Source organism: Colius striatus, chromosome 1 (genome assembly GCF_028858725.1).
Source record: "Colius striatus isolate bColStr4 chromosome 1, bColStr4.1.hap1, whole genome shotgun sequence".
Lineage (NCBI taxonomy): Eukaryota > Metazoa > Chordata > Aves > Coliiformes > Coliidae > Colius > Colius striatus.
Window position 1 is genome coordinate 130542314 of NC_084759.1, and position 18566 is coordinate 130560879.

The following is an 18566-nucleotide window of genomic DNA, read 5'->3' on the forward strand; positions in this document are numbered from 1 at the left end:
GTATAGCACACAGAACATTGGCAAATACAGATGGTGACCTCTTTTCAATGACACAGCTTAAATAGACATCATTTGTCTTTGTGTACGTATGCATGTGTGTATATGTACATATGTCAGTGTGTGTGCACATATGCCTGTATATAAAGTGTGGGCACCACAAATTCCATAGGTCTAACCCACTGCTGCAGGCAGTCAAGGGAACTTGACTCATAACTCCATGAGGGCCAAATCCACACCGTTATATTTCTCAATGGGATCACTTTGCCAACATGACCAGTTTGTCTCGGCTTGTTCTCAACCTCAATAATACTTCTGCTAGCCCATCTTCACATTTTTTTATTTTAGAAGTCACACAGCTCCCAAATTTCCTCCCTCCCCACAATCTGTTCTCTCTCCTCACCCCACACACACATCTCAAAATGTTCTGATTACAATTTATTTATTATAAGAGTATATTCTGTTATCACAGATTAGGAAGAGAGAAAGGAGTGTCCAGAAAGGCCCTGGGATGTCTGTGGGTCAAGAGTAGAAGGAACCTGTCTCATCACAACTTCACTGTGAGAGAAGAAAGAGGTTTCTGGGGTTTACTTGTTTTTACAGCACAAACGAAGGATAAGCCTTTCAGCTCTACTAGTTTGGGAAATAACAGAGAAAGCACCTCCTGATGTTGGTCTTTTGTAAAGGAAGAATTGACACTATCTAGAAATAATCTCTCACTTCCTCGTAATATAGTAGAGTTTAATGAGATAAAAAGTGACAGCGCTATAATAAGTCTTTCCTTAATGAACATTGTTTCAAATCCTGAAACTCAAGGCATACATCAAAGACATTGGTTTTGTTTTGCTAGCAAATCTTTCCTTAAAATATAATTTTCCTACTTATTTTTAAATGTAAATGTGATCTTTAGGGAGGAAAAAAAAATCAGTTTTCCATTAGGATGTATCAATGAATTAAAGCCATCAACGAAAAAGCTTAAATTCATTCTAAAGAACAAAGACTTAAAGGTCAGTCTTCAGACTTCAATATTTAAAGCTTTTCCTCTGACATTCTGAAGACATAGTATTATCAAGTCAAATAATCAATTAAATAAGCTAGAGAAATTGTACTACTATTAATTTTCTAAGAGAAGCAAATTGAGGAGAAGGAAAATGATGTAATTATGTAGGATAACCAATTCTTATCTGATACACTGCAGCTTAGATGACAGAATAAACACCAGGTCTCCAGCGAATGGATCCCAGGCAATTGTCTCCATCTCCTTCAACTAAGGACAAGCAGAAGTTATTATTCATTAAGAGTAGACCCCACAGGTCCCAGTTTGTAACTACCTGAATGAGAATTAATTTGATTTCTGGACTCCAGCATTCACACCCTACCTATTGAATGGGACACCAAAGCAAAGGAAGCAATGGCTGCATGGAGGTCAGTTGACTGTCCCATTCAGAGCACATGTTCATCTACCTCTCTTACCAGAAGTGACCTGATGATACAAGTTCCCATAACTCCCTGCACTGCAATCTCAGAAGTGACTTTCTCCTTTCAGGGAAACAGCACGCACTACACTGCTAATCACATGAGTTTCATGAGGACCCAGATGTGAAAGCCATGTCAAAAGTATACATCAAAGAAATGCACCTTCTATAAAAGTGACCCAGAAAGAAGATTAGGAAAAACAGCATCAAGACTAAAGCTGCCTTTGAAAAGCTACCTAGTAGTGATTACAATAGGATGCCAAAACAAAACACAAGAGAGGAAAACAGACCAAAACACCTTAACATCGTTATTCTGCATTCCTATCCACTGGCCTTGTCTATGTCCCAATATGTGTTCAGGTTCCACTGAGGAAGAGGAGGGTGTGAAAGAACATCATCACAGATGAAGTTCCACTGAGAGGGACTGCAGGCACACAGGTACAAGTGACAGCCACCTATACAGAGGTCAGTCTGCATATAACTTGATGAAGGGCCAGGGTACATAGTAACATTTAAAACCATTGCAGAGCAAAATCCTCCCCTTCCTCAACTTTCTCTAAAGAAATGAAAACAGCTTTCAACAGAAATTCCCACCTCAGATGGTGGCTCAACTTCTGTATTTCTCATTCACTTTTCACTGCAAGCTCCTTCTCTGGGTTAGGCTCAATCACTCCTAAGAGAAAAACCCCTTAGGAACCACTGGCTTAGGAAGATACTTGGAGAAAGCTGCTGCCAAAGTACAACATAATTAATTGGACTAAATGTATATAAACTGATTCGAGAAACCATGGCTGTTGAAAACGCTGGAAAAAAAATGCAAAAAGTTTTGTAGGAAAAGGTTGTGCCTGTCTTTAGATCAGTAAATGTAATCAGAGAACAGGCAAGATGGAGCATCTTACTTATGAGGAAAGGCTGTGGGATCTGGGGCTGTTCAGCCTGGAGGAGACCGAGGGGGTATCTCATTAATATTTAGAAGTATTTAAAAGGTGTATGTCAGGAGGAGAGGGCAATACTTTTTCTGTAGTGTCCAGTGACAGGACAAGGGGTAATGAGATGAAGCCGGAATACAAAAAGTTCCACTGAAGGAAAACCTTCTTTACTGTGGGCGTGATGGAGCCCTGGCACAGGTTGCCCAGGGAGGTGGTGGAGTCTTCTCTGGAGATTTTCAAAACTCACCTGGGCTCGTTCCTGTGTGACCTAGTCTAGGCAGATCTGCTTGATCGGTGGGGTTGGACTAGATCTCTAAAGGTCCCTTCCAACCCCTAACATTCTATGATTCTATGGTCATAGGCATGTGGGTCACACAAGGCAAATGCTTTGCTGGTTACAGTGGTGGTCCTTTGCCATCTCAATATCTCACTGTTTCTGAGAGTACTTGGTGTGTAAGACACTGAAAAGCCCCCAAAAGAATGGGCAAGTACTCCAATGACTCTGCTAGTTACATTTCAACAAGAAAGTAATAGAAAGATATAGTATGGTACAATCTTGCAGAGAGAGGAGGGTGGATCTCCCTCATTGCCTCAGACCTTCAAAAAGGAAGACCTTTTTGAACTTGGGGAACTAAAGAAAGATTTACATTTATAGATGGTAAAAAAAAATGGTGTTTGTAATAGTAAGGTAATAACCAAACTTTGCTTACTTGGAAATGTGAATGCCAGTAACTTATTCAACAATGACTGTTTATGCAACACTGAGTTTAAGGATCATTTTTTCCTTGAGTTAGTCTTGTCTTTGCAATCTATCGTTATCGATCATTTTAGCACATTTCGTTATTCACTTCTCACCAGAGGCTGATGTGACAATTGGTTTGGGAAAAGAGAAATATCAGTTGCCTATGGAGGTCTCTGGAAAGCTTGGTCCCACTTAACACCTCTGAGGAAACTTTATTGATAAATAAAGGGCTGCCAGATAGAACATGCCAATAAAAGTACTAAGAAAGATTAAGTCAGCAAAAGCAAATCGAACAGTGAACATATTAACAAGCTAAACTAGCTTGAAAAGTCAAGTGAGGGTGAAGCTGCAGATTTGACACTCTGAAGGTCAGGACAACAATTGCCCTGAACCAGGGCCAAATACTATAAGTTAGAAAACAAAAGAAAGAAATAAACATTTCTTTACCTTGTTCTAATGAAAGAAAGCAGATATATACAACCATATTACTTATGTCTCAGGGTTCCCTTTAATACTAAACTCCAGTAACACAGATTGACTTCACACACCGGCTTATAACTCCAGACGGACAACAGACCTTTTATTAGCTGTGACACTTGTGAGGAAGTTGTCACAAACAAAACCCTTAAAGTTACGGGCTTTGTAACAATAACTAATGACTAATTTAGGAAGTCACCCATAGTGCAGCTCAATACAGACAGTTTATCTGCCCCATAGTCACACTGCCAATGCTTCCACATGAACCACCCTTAGTCTGGCAGACAAGTAAGGACAGCTCTGATCCCACACTGGTTAAATTAAGAGAGCACAGTCCCCAAGGGAGACAAGGCCACCCTGCTGTGTGATTCTGGCTATATTACCTAGTGATAAAAGACCCTTCAGCCCCGTTGGCAGTAAATACTACTCTTGGCTTGGCAGAGCATTAACACAAAGATAATGCTTTCAAATGAAAGCCAAATCTTTTATAAGCAAGACAGAGCATGGGATAATTTGTGATTTTGTGCATCATCATGTCCCAAACAGATCTGAACATCTTCGAGAACTGCTGGGAAACTTGGACGTGTTACTCTATCCAAGCTGACCAAGTGAAGGAAGGGGAACCAGAGAACATGTTTTTCTACTCTGGGCACAGATACCTTTATGCCCTGCAATGACACAGAGAGGGACAAGAGGGAGAGGTATCCTCTAAACTCCTTGCTCTGCTCCTGGACCCTACCCCTACAGCCCTTATCCTATTTAGTTTTTTTAAGATCTTAGAAAGCCAGCTGCCTGCCTCAGCAACAGAAATTAGGAACCTTCAGGGAGCTGTGCAGGACATGCAGCCCTTTTTATTTGTGGCCTTACTCCACATGAGAGTGTAGTTTGGGAAGTAGCCAGGATTGCATTTCTCAAATACCACAGTCCTCTAGTACAAAAGCATAGCACTGCAAGAGTGACCTTCCATAGATAACAGCCGCATCCTCTGACAGGGAGCATCTTAGACAAACTTCATAAGGCAATTTGGGGAGCTAGCAGACATTCACATGCATAAGTAACTAGCTAGGCAGCAGCTCTAAAGAAAATTACATCTATTCATATCTTGTTCAACAAGCCAGTCAAATGTCTGTTTCTGGGCAGTGTGAGACACACATTCCCAGCATGGTGTCTTGAAAAATATGTTGCAATCTTGCATCGGTTTTGTATTTGTTGAGTTTTTGATTCATAGTTTTAATTATATCGGAGGCTTAAATTCCCTCCTTTACTGTGAGGGGAACAACTGTATTTTGTAAATCCAGTCAGATTTTTATATGGTAAGAATTAACAAACCCTGAGGAGATGAAATTCTGGGATACAACTTGATCCACAATGCAACACCTGCAAAAGGCTTTAGTTTATGTTCAGTATACCTACTACCCCACTTACCTTAGTAATAAAGTTTGGGGGCCACAACACACTGAAAACAATATGAAAGCTAAGCGCAGCAGCTGGCTTTAGGACAGTTCAGGTTACCCTGAGTCCCCAAACACTGTAATCATCTTTCCAGGCTTTTTTTTCCTCCTTCTACCACTCACTTTCCAGCTTTGTCACATATTCTTTCTCCTCCATGGGCACTGTAAGCCTTCATTATCTCGGCTCCCCTCCTGGAGCAGTGCAGCTCATTATTTCTACCTCAGTGTGTCTGTGTCAAATGATTTCCAACGTCTTCGGGGCATTCTTCCCAATTCATCAAGGTCATTTCAAATTCTAATCATATCTGCTGATGTTTCTGCTTTCACTGCCAGTCTGATGTCATCTACAAAGTTGAAAAGCACACACTGTACTGTAACATTTAGGTCCTAAATTAAACTCCTAGGCAGTGCCAAGCTCTCTCATATCCCCACACCACTCCTTTTTTTCCCCTTTATCCTCCCTCTTTTACCCTCACGGCCTTCTTGAGGAAGATTGTGCTCTGCTGCTACCGGTAACTGATGCTATGGGCCAAGTACAAACCCTTGCTGTCTTTTGGAGGAGATGATGGCATCTTGCAAAGGCAACCATGGGTGCAAGCAGGCTTCCCCTCCACCCCTCCCACCGCTGCAGATGAATCCCTTCCCAGGCAGCACAGTCTCCTGCTCAGCCTGTCTGCCACCATTCACCCTGCAGGCCTTGAGCCCCTTCCCAAAGTGACACTGTTCACACTTACCGGCCTGGGGCTTTAATCAGCCTCAAGCAGAGTTAGCTTAAACTTCCCTTTGGAAACTTCACTGCTTTGTGAACTTCTGGTGTGCCTCTGAGCAGCTGCCCTCTCACACTAGATGACTCTGACAGAAAGGCAACCACACGGGTGGTATTCATATACCAAAAACAAGGGAAACAGTGCAGTGTTGGAATACGGATACTACTTCAAAAATAAACAATAAATACAAAAGGCAGGGAAGGCTTTCTGATTTAATACCCAAGAAGAGAAAGGGTGAGAGGGATAAAACAAAGCGTTGTCATGTGTTTGTGTGGAGCCACTTTTTGCTTCATAATGGGAGGGAGCTGTCCCAGTACGTAGTTCTTGAAACATCCCCCAGCATTTCTCCCAGTATTACAAAGCCGGTCTCAAAGAATGGTCTCAAAAAAAACCACAAAAGGGGTTCTCCCACCTCCATCAGCTTGGGTCTGCTCAGACCATTGCTCTGTTTACCTTGCTTCACCTCTAAACTCACCCAGGTTGCCTCTGGTCAGCAGATCTGCAAAGGAACCATATGGCACATCTCTCCCAGACACACCACAGAGAACTCAGTGCTCACCTCCCCAGGAGACACCAGAGGTGCCTTCTGTACCCACCACACATGGGTTCTCTTTTTGTGGAGCTCGACAGTCATTTTGAGATGTCCCAAGAAAAAAAGAAAAGGGTTGTACTGTGTCCATGGAAGGTAAGAGGCAAAACATGTGCCTACATGGCATAAAAAATAAGGTTAAAATCTTTGACAAGTCTGTGTTTTGAATCATTTGTAAAATGTGCTTTGTTTTCTGGGTTTTTTCTTTTGCTGAAATACATAAGAAATTGAGTTAAGGAACTCATACAAGAACTGGTAGAATTGAAAGTGAAACACTATGACAAATATGGAGCATTAAGAGTTTCACTAAACTAGACACATACATCATTTTTACTTCCCAGCAACAAAAATGGTCATGAACCCTCCAACTCTGTATGCATTGGCAGTCTTCCACAATCAAGTAAAGAAACAAGATAGTTACAAAAATTCAGGAACATAAGTTAGAGGTTAAGATATTCACTACCTACACCCTTTTTTTTACACCAATTACAGTTAAATTATCAGAGCAAAGTTTTAGATCTCATGGTAAGTCCACACAGAGACAGAAATAGCCTTCTCATGGGAAGATGGATCAAATCTTCCCAAGCACACTCTGAGACACACAAACATTGTAAGATCCAGTCACCACTGTCATTAGCAGAAACATAAACGACTGAACAATACTGTTTTAAGCATCTTGGGAGCACATTTTTAAGTATTATTCCTACAAGACTGAATTTGCAAAGTAGTCTGTGTTACAAGCTCATATGGCTTGGACAATTTCCAAGTCCAAAACAGCATGGAAATGCACACTCAGGACTGACAGAGGATGGTACAACCAAATGCTTCCTTTCCTGCAAGGCTAGCCCAGCACAAAAGTAGATGCACAAAACTTGCCCTGGTTGAATAGCACAACTTCAAGGAACATGGTGTTAAATCTCATGCTGTACAGGCACTTTATCATTGTCAGAACTGCACCTTTCAGCTGTGTAATTAATTATATGTTTTCATTACTGTCTGCCTAGATGTAGTTATAAAATGAAACAATTACAAATGTATCCCTTGATGACAGTAGCATTCACTTTAGCATACCATTTTTGGCAACTTAAACCTTTTCCAATTTTTATATGGCACAACTGCAAGATCTATAAATATTAATTACTTCCTATAATATCAATTAGCCTGTAGCATTCCAAATCTAAAAACCAAAAAATCCATCAAATTTTCCTTGGCAAAAATTACCCATTCTAACTCCACATTTCTCTTGTAAAACTTAAGAGACTACTCTTAGTTCAGTCACCACTATAAAAATATCATCAGCCATAACCCTTGGATCCTTTTTTCACATACAGGACTTTCTGTATAACAAATCTTTACACTCCCCTCTTTTCCTACCTTAAGTGTCCATGCATACATAGTTGCACTATTATTTTTTCATTGCTTTAATTAATGTGCCTTGCGCTGTAAAAATTGCATTTAATCCATCTCGTATATACAGAATAATAATTTCCTTCACAGAGAACAAAATTTTGTTTTGTTACAACGTGAAGAATATTTAGCTGTTCCTCCTGGCAAAGAGAATCATTTAAATGATTTATCCATGAAGTCCACAATTTCTCATTCAGCTGAACAAGAGGGAAAAACCCCCAAAGCCCTGGCCCTAGCAAAGCTGGAAGCAAATGTTTTCCCCCAGGCACTAATTGTACTCATTCACTGACACAAATCCAGAACCATAGATATTGAAGAAAAAAGTCGTAAGGAAAATAAACCCAGCAAAAAAATCAAAATAGTACTCAAAAAACTAAGTTTTAAACAATATTACTTAGAAATATTAATTATTGACTAGAAAAGCCAAAATAATGTAATAAAAATATTGCATGAGAAATATAGGAATAGTTTAATGTTATAAAGAAGCTGGGGGAAAAAAAAGGTGCCAATAAACAGCAGTGAATGGCCAGCAAGCTGGGATTAAACAGTGTCCAAGTATCAGTGAAACGAAGGTGCAAGGAAAACAGTCTCTTGGTATCTGCAGGTAGAAACCTCAGTAAGCACGAGCTCACTGCCAGAAGAACGCTGCTCCAGGGCAAAGTCCATCTCTTATTCTCTAATCACTAACAAAAAGTTGAATTATTATAATCTGAATTATGGCAAATATGGTAAGTGGATATATATATAATGTATCATCCTCCCCCTAAGCAGAAAATTTTCAATGTTTTAATTGTTCTTGGAACATCCTGTCCTCTCTTGGTCTGGTGCTTCTACTTCATGCCTACTGGACTGATAAAACACATTAGAAGCAACTGACAGTTCAGCAGTGCTGAGGAGCACACAATATCGTTATTTATTTTAAAGACTGAATTAATCCTGAAGAAAGACACTGCAATGACATTTCAAGAATGAACTCGCTTTACAAGACCTCCTGTCAACTGATCTCATCGAGTGATGGGACTGGATAGGATTCCGCTCCTAAAGAAAGGCTGTGTCATTCTGCCACCAGCAGGGATTCACAGGAAAAGCAAGGAAGAAAAGTAAGAACGAAAGCATTGTTCAGGACACGATGGTTCAGTGCTCCAGATAGCAGTCTTCTCACTCTGAGGTGTTACTTATTCATTCCTTTCAGTAAATGCTTAATGGCTTTCCTGCACATTTTAGGCGTTCTCCAGATGAGGCATTTGCTTAGCAGGGATATAAGATACCTAAATTTCAGCAGGTCTAAAAATTACCCACTTCAAGCCCCTATAGCAACCTGCCAAGATGTTAGACTTGAATGGAAGCAGAACTGCAATGCGTAAGTTTCCAGCTCTCCTCCTCAGGCATCTATGCCACAGAGCCTACTTAAACCCCATTTGTGACCACAGGAACTTGTGTGGAGGGTAAACCCTCCACAATCTATTCTGGCTGTCCTGACGTGTATGACAGTGTGGCTGTTGCTCTCATTTTCTTCTGCCAGTGGTTCAGCAAAGGGTCTAGGTTTTCTGGGTGGATTTCTGATCAGATTTTATCTTGAGGATGACCTTGGTTACTGGCTCCCTCCACCAGATAGTAAATACCGGTCAGCCCAAGGCTCTTAGATAGCTGTCCTGAATAAGCAGCTACTTTTCCCAACTGGGCTTGTGCCATTGCCCTGTAGCAGAAACAGGACACCTGCATCTTTTTATACTCCTCCAGAAACATTTATCACACTGAATGGGAGGTATTGGAGGGGTGTAGGAAGACTTCTACACTCCACTCTGTTCCAGTTATCTGAATTACACTAAACTGGCTCATGGAAAGGGAAAGGGGTTGGTCTAGTTTATAACTAGCAAACACTTCACTTCTTCCAAAAGCCTTGGAAGAAAAATAGACCAGATTGTGACCATGGCCCTGCACTGAGAAAGTTGACTAATAAGGTCATGGTGTTCAGGATGCTGAATCTAGAACCGCACAGTTTAGCTGTCCAGAAAAATCAGCTAGAATGTTATGATCATTAGTTGAAGAAGTCTCTCATTAAGAAGACTTTACATGCAAGGACATCATGGCGTTTCTTGGCTTTATGGTTACCAGAGAAATGAAAACACTAGATGTTTATCTTGTCCATCACCTGTAAGATTTTACCAGCTATATGCTTTAAGGAGGAGTCACATATGTCTTCAGACTCATCCCAATTCTTCCGCCTCCAGCACCCAGCTATTTCACAGTGTTAAGAAAGAAATGCATCTGCTTTGACATGATTATATTCTTGTTTAGTTATCAGCATATTTTATTGTCCACAAAGCAGCTGCAAGAAAGAGCTTGTTGGAACCAGTCAGGTTGACAGAGAAAACCAACATGATGTAGATAAGCAGATAAGAGCATATATATCTCATAATTAGAGCAAAATCAGTCATCCCCTTTAGCTGAAGATTTAAATGTGTCGAAATTGCTCCTGAGGCTGCATGCCAATACTGCCACCATCTCACGAAAAGAAAGAATTGCACACGGTAACAAGCCATGAGGCTGCATCTAGAAAAAAGTTACTTTAAAAACTGTGTGCATTTGTTTAACTTTAGGTCCTCAAAACACCTTCTCTTTTACATTTGGTGTGTTTTGAAAAAGAGTGCCATCTGTGTGATTTCACACTAATGGAAGATAGGAGGAGAGAAGAGCAAATTTACCTACAGATAACAGAAAAACAGAGAACAGGACTGGACACATCAGATACCCACTTAGAAAAACAAGTGAATGGTGAAACTCAAGAATTTTGCCTATGACTTGTGAGAAATGAGACAAAATACTGAGAGAAAAGATTCCAGGCAACATCTTCTGCCACAGGGTACAAAAAGCAAGGCAGAAGTGCATTCCTCACTTCAGTTCAAGAAGAACCCAAGATATATGATGAGAGTTTGATATCCATCAGCCCTCTGCCTCCAACTGCACACATGCATTTGAGCCCAGGCCATACTTGGACACATTTCTCAGTGTTTGTGAGTACATTTGTGTGAGAGTAAGGATAAACTGAATGTATGCAAGAATGAATCTAACTAGGTAAAAGCAAATTAATTTTTAAAAATAAACTCTGTAAGCAAACAACAAAACCAACAGAAAAACACCTTCCCATTTCCAAAAATTCTCACATTGAGTTATGCCCACGTCCTACATAAGCACTCATCTACACAGCAAACAGACAACACAGCTGAATCAGCGCTAAGGAAAGACATGGAATTGGAAAAGACCGTGATGTCTTTTCCTAGGATGAGGTAAAAAATGGGCAGCAGCTGACACAGAGAATGATGTATAAGTATTAATGAGGACTGCTGAGGCATGATGAATAGTGCATATCATTCTTACAAAATGACTTAAGCAAGAGACCTCTTTTAATCCCAGTAATATTCAGAGACTTTATCTTGCTCAGCAGAAAAAGGGATATACTATAAAAAGCAAACACAGAAATCTTTTAAACTTTATAATGAAAGGACGCTTAAAGACCACAAACAGTGAAAGTTAGTCAGATGGACTTTTTTCTAAGCTATTGTTTCTCCAGATTGCAGCTAAGTAATCAGAAGCCCATGTACACTTCATGCAGTTACACTTTCATGGCAGAATTTCCACTGACTTCAGCAGGGAATGGATTATGTTTCTACGCTTCCTATGCTATCTTTGGTCTATGACAATGCTTATTTGGCAACCGTGCTTTTGAGTTTTTTGCTGCTTCTCTTTTTCTTCTTAAGAGCTGTGCATAGCTGGTGGGAAGGAGCTTTTCAAAAATATTTTCTGTGAACAAAAATCTAAATTGCCATGATCACAAAAACATGAACACTGCCAACAGAACAGTCAATTATCATTATTTAAAAGGCCTAACTGATTTTTAAAAGGCAGTGTATATTTCTGAAAAAAATAATGTGCAACTTAACTTGTAGAACTATAGGAATGTATTGATAGTATTTCACATTGCTTGACAAACTGATGAATCCTAACTTGAAGATAATGCTGCCTTGTATTGTACTTATTACACACTAAACTCCTAAACGCTTTATTTTTTCAGTAAAGTAAGACTACATTTTTCTGTCATTGAAGTATTAGTTCTGCTGTTTTTAAAGGTCAGAGGCTTTAAAAAAAGTGTGTTTAAAAAAGAAGACCTCTTTTTAAAGAATGAGAACCATAATTTTATATCTTTAAGGACTTTAAAGGGTTTAACATTAAAAGAAAGAAAAAAAAACTTATGAAGTTAGGTGGGATGGTGAATCATGAAACATTTCCAAAAACTGTAATTCTTATATCCAAACTTCAAGACTTTGGAAATCCAAATCAATCTTAATTTTTATACCTTAGAGCCAGTGATCTGAATACCAGGAAAAGACCAAAAAAAAAAAAAAAAAAAGGCAAGGAAATGAATCATGATGGGCTGGTTCCCTGTAGCTTTTCCTTACCAAAAGGCAGCTGGGCATACTTCTGATTTTCTCTAAAGCATTTTGAAAGCATTTAAGAACAGCTGGACAGAAAGCAGCCTTCTGAGAAATTAGTTTGTCCAGTAGGAATGGTAAAAGTAGGATATATTCTGCAAAGAGCAGGAAAAAAATGCCCAGGGTTGACAGCTTAGAGCCTGGTAGCTGCAGAAGCAGCAAAATTACTAACAAGTTGGTGTTTATTCTGTCCATCTGTGCTAATACATGTTTAAGAAGTTAGATTTGACAGTTCTGTATTTCCTTGTCTTATAATGGCAAAATATAGCCAGACTGAATTTGTGTGTTTGTGAACATATTAGGCAACACAAGTATTAGCCATTATTATATAAGTAGTCCACTTCAATCTAAAAATAACCACAAATTATTATACTGACGTGCTTCAGTGGCTTTAAAATACAAGGGAAAATGGAAAAGAATTTAAGTAGTAGAAATAGCTACTTTGCCACCTATCTTCCTTTTTTTTAACAATATATTCATACTTGCAGATCATACAGAAAAACTGAGAATGATACCTAGAGAAGGAAAAAAACTGCCACTGTACAGATCATGTGTTACTCTTGAAAATATCCCTATCAAACAGATGAGTGGAAACCATTTTACACATGCTGTGATAAATGCTCTGTAGAATTACTCTATAATAATAACATGGTGTAAATGCTTGAGGAATATTTTCAAAGATGCTGTCATTTGAATAATTGCCTGAATAATAATGAATACACAAATAAGGATATGGGAAAACAGGGTGAGTGCAGCACACAAGTCTTTTCATACAGAGAAATAGTAACACAGAAAATATTCTAAGTAAATATGTAAAACTAAAACGTGTCTGAAGAGAAAACTCCAATGCACATTACTTCATGTCCATCTTTCTGTAATGATATACCAAACCACTACTGCAAAGAATCATAGAATGGTAGGGGATGAAAGGGACCTTTAGCGATTAAGATTTTCCATCTTTCCATGAAATAAAATTATACAAAATGATGATATTTCCATGATATATTTTTCCATTGTATTTTTATATCTTTTATATATGTGAAGCTTCAGAAGTTGGCTACTAGATACTGTATTTGCTAGACAGACAGCTGCATGTTGTCTTTAAGCACTGTACCAAAAAATTACCTGGATTTTTTTTAAGTCACTTTCCAAGGCATATGAAATTGGTTGCATTCCCCTCAGAACAAGACTGTAGTATTTGTCCCTCTTAAGCCTACACTATAACCATTATAGAGCCCCTGGATGATATTTGGAAACATGTCTGCACCAATGGAAAGAGGGAGACTAACGAAATACAGAGAGTGTATTTCCAGAAATCAGGCAGTCTCAGAGAACCACCAGTAAGATCCTAAGGCAAGAAAATCTTTGGAGAACTGGGGTGGGAACATTAGCAGTCTCTTAAGTGACATTAAGTGTGCAAGTATGCATTATCTCAAACTAGAGGAAGGACAAAAGGTGAAGGGAATAAATCTGTGACAAGCCACAAATTTCCCCACTGGTCTGAAATCAGAACAGGAGCCACACAGGAGGTGAGAAGTAGGTCAGATTACACAAGATAATGAAAAAAAAAAAAGATAGAAAAATGTAGAATGGTGTGAAAGCACACTATAAAATATTGATTGGAAGACAAAGACCACAGGGAGATTAGACTCTCCATTCAGTGAGATGGGAGAAGCGTCAACAGAAGAAATCAAATCCATGTCTTTGCTAGAAAGAACTGCAGAAATTATATAATTAGCACAACCTCATATCAACAACAAAAGGGCAAAGAACTCAAGTTACAACAGACAGAGGTTACAGAGTACTTAGATTTAATTTTCTTTTTACGTTGTTCCTTACGTCCAGTTCCCTCCATCTCTCCTCACAGGTCACTTGCTAAGCAGCTTTTTGGACCTTTCTCATACTCACAGAAGCTTACTAATACATTACTTTTACTAAGGGGGCCAAACTGGATGCAATGTGCTAGACACATTCTAACAAGTATCAAGTAAAAAAAGGAATAATGACTTCCCTGGATTTACTGACTACATTTGCATTGAGAGGGTCCAGAAAGCTGTTATCCTTTTATTGCTGCCAGGGCTGACAGAGTCCTTGCCATCAGAGCTGCTATGCAGTCTGTCAGACCTCTGCTGTTGCATGGGGTTAATCCACCATGCACAGACCTCTGCACCCAGACAGAGAATTTCTGTTCCAGACTGTTCCTGTTCTTGTATCATCAGGAGCTTTGCTCATTGAGGTGTGTTTCCAAGTCAGCCTCAGGGGTGAAAGAGGCTGTGGAACCCAGCTGTAAAGCCACAGGAAAAGGACATGAGGGGCAAGTGAACTGTGGGAGGACTGGTGGGACCCCAAGACATGGGCCAGGCATTAAGACAGTTTGCTCAGCTAAGGCAACCAGGAAGGGCCTGCCTGTAATAAGGGAAGTGGATGTAGGCTGAAAGAACCACAACTTTCTCGCTTTCTTATAGGAGTGCTACCTCCTATAGCTTGAACTCTCCGGAAGGAGGCTACGTACACAGAGCTACCAGTGCAGATAAAAGATACATATTACTGGCTGGGCAAATATGTTAAAATCATTGTACTTCAGTTATACGGATGTAAATCTGTTCTGTTTCTCCCAATACAGTTGAGGCTTGTTGAGGCTGCTCTTCCTACACTGCCTTCTCTTACTTCTTCCCTCCCTTTCTTTGCCTTGTTGAGCACACAGGGAATATGCATGTTTTGCTTCATCTGTCATGACTTAAACTTGTAAAGAATGGCCTTCCCTTCAAAACAAGAACTACTGTTTTTATTAAGTAATTGTAGAGTTTAGAAACAGGACAAACCAGTTGTTAGTTTTGCTGTAGTAGGAACAGCAGTAAAGCGCTGTTAACACCTAGCTAGAGTATGTATAAAGAAGAATTACAAGTTATGTAAAACAGGCATCACCTTCCTCCTACAATAGTTCAATGCTAGTAGGATTCTGCCAAATTAGTAGAGTTCTTATATGTATCTTTCATCCCATTCATAAAGGTGAAATCAAGATTGGTAGCTCAAAAACACCCTGACAGCAGCAAATCTCCTCTTAGAAACCCGACAGACACCGATGAAGACAAAGGTGCTGCAGTTCTTGAAGAATCTTAAGAGAAATTAAGACTGAAGAAGGCCCTCAAGCTTATTATCTGCTACCTCCTTTAGTATGTCTGTCTTGGAATATAGTTGAAATGGACTAACAAAGATGGCTTCTCCAGATTATGCAAAAATTTCCAAGTCACCTATCATAAACATTGCTTTCAACAGAAAAATATCAGTGAGCATGATATGAAGTGTGGTGAAAACTATCCAGTCTGAACTGCACTAGTAAAACACAGGCATGCAACGATGTGAGGGTGTTAACACCATTTCTGGTTTCCAGATGAGTCACCAAAGGACTGTGTCACGCTGGTGAAAGTTTTCCACAGATCTTAATAGCAGATTATAGGAGTGAAATCAGTGAGAGTGCTGTTATTAAGTTGTGGAGTAAAATCTCAATAATTTAGTCACAGGAAACTGTTAGTGTTGGGGCTAAACCTATTTCCCTCCTCCCCTCTTTGTTAAGTAACTCTGCATCCAGAGAGAATCTAACACATTTGAAGACCTTGCTGTCACTGTTACTTACCCCAAGACGCAATTTACAAGTGCCCAGAGGAAGACCACCTGCTAAGATTGCAGGTGTGGCAAACCCACTTGCTGGTAGGGAAACTGATAATGGGACTCAAAAGATTAATACGTTACAAATGGGACTTAATAAAGAAAAGGCCAATAGCAGTCCCAAGATAGTCCAGAAAAAGCACCAAGGAGAAGAGATGGTTCTTGAACTGTCTCACAGTGAAGAAAGCTACAAGATTATCAGATAAACAGAAAGATGGTTTTCCATAATTAGTTGGAGTTTTTTTAAAGTATCAACATACTGTCCTTGTTCTTATCTCTCTCTGCATCTGTTACAACCCTATCCATAGTCTCTCATTCTTCTTGTCACCTCCTCTACTTATTTTATACCTTCCTGCACAAAACAGGGCTGGAGACACATTTAGGTTAGCTAGGTAGTGAAGTAGAGAGCAGCGACTACAATATTGATACTGCCAATGACTGTACAGTGGGATTACATCCTCAGCACAGGCCCCATCAGCCATCACACTACTTCAGTCCTTCCAGTTTCAGTGGTGATATGGCAGTGGTCTTCACTATGAAGGAGTTCTGAAAAAAAAGGGAAGAGTGTCTCTCAACTCCAACACAACATCCCTCTTCTCAGGGCCCACAGCTTTCCCGAGGACTTAATACACATGGCAGCTCTGTTCTGATGCTTTACTGGAAAAAGCACTATCCTCTTCAAGGCACCGAATCTTGATTTGTACTTATTTGTTGCTTGATTCCATGAAACTACTAGGTATTTTTCCAAAAAAAAAAACCCCAAAGAAAAGCTTAAGGGAAAACAGAAAACCATAGTGGGACTAGAGCAATAAAATTAAAGCAGTCACACAAGTTAATCACAAAAGATTAACATGGACAAAATTATCAAATCCTCACCTCTAATAGGCCTTGTGCAACCTATTTACAGCCTGTCAGAAAAACAGCACTAAAGAATTGGGACTACTTGTATTTACAAATACATCCTCAATGGTGCAAGCTCCTGAGCTACCACAACTGAAAATGGAATGGAAATAAGATGAACATGATCTTAAGACTCCCACTTCCTTCAAACAGCAAAAACGAGGATGTTAACAGACCTGTACTTTGGAAAGCAAAAAGGATTGTATTTTTCTGCCTGCAGAACTACAAGATTTTGAGTATGAAATGAATCCCAGCCCTCTTACTGCATATAAATATATATTTTTAACTCACCTTGGAGATGCGAATGGACATGATTTAAGATACTAAACACCAATCCTAGGATTTGACAGCTGTCAGAGAAACTTGTTTCTCCTCCAGATTACCTTTCCCTTGTCAACACACTGTCAAGTCTCAAACATCAAGTATACATGCACAGCCCACAGACTTGGCTATTCACCAGAAGAGCAACTGTGGTATCCTCTGGACACCTTGCTGGACACTGCAAAGCTCTCCAGTACCCCTGGTAAGCAATCAGATATTACCCTACTCACCCTTTTTACATCACTGTCAGAGCATTGCAAGGAAGGAGGCACAAAGCATTCCAGTTACCTTCCAATGTGGGAAAGAAGCCCCCAAGCCTCATTCCACTTGGGAATAAGCATACTTTTAGCATCAGAGGTGTTTTTCAGAACCACTTAAGTGTCTGGGAGGACAGGAGAAGAAAGACTTCTAGCCTTCTGGTAACCCAGAAATAGGAAGTGTGATGGTTTCTTGTGCTCCTCTGTAAAAACAATTCCTTCAGGCCCCAGTATATTCATAGTTCAGAGTGATTTCAGGACATTATCCTCAAGTTCAGATGGGACTCAAAAAAACACATCAGAGAACAGCAACACAAAAGGATATCACTCACCTTAGGTTTGCTACAAACACAAACATCACGCACAAACTCCCTCCTGACAGGCAAAAATCCTATCTAAGCCCTCAGAGAAGAGGTTCCTCCTACCTGGTCTGAGTTACAGAAGTGACGGACTTTGCTGTATATTCTTTTTCAGGAGTTCCCAAAGTCAGAAATGGAGGGAGATGCCTAGATGCAGGAAAGGGGGAAGACAGAGGGGGGAAAAGCAGAAGGAGCTAAAAAAAGCCACAAGAATCAGAGCAACTGAACTCCAGTTCAGTTATTGAATTCTAAGCACTCGTGCTCTTCTATAAAGAACAGAAGCTCAGCAAAGATTCATTTCTAACAAAAATGCAACATTTTAATATTGAACATCTTTAAAAAAACAAAAAACAAAACATCACTTTACAAACTTTAACCATTTCTTTGAAGAAGGGATACTGCTTCTAAGCAAAATGAAATTAAACAAGTTATGAGTAGTATCCCAGCGTTCCCTTAGAATGTTAGCAACTCTTATGGAGTGCTAAAGTCTACAGCCACATGACTGACACACTGAACTGATGGGAAAAATGCCAAAATATTTCAGTATAAGTTCACATTGAAGCAATACCCTTTGAGGCCTCTAACTGTGGCTTGAATTAGTATCTTACTGAGTTAAAACTAACGCAAAATCCTACATAAGAACCATCAGTGTGTGATTTTTTTCAGTCTGTACTCACACACAGAGAAAGGAGTCCTACCCACAGAGTTTTACCTTTGGAGCAGAACCTGATATCACTGC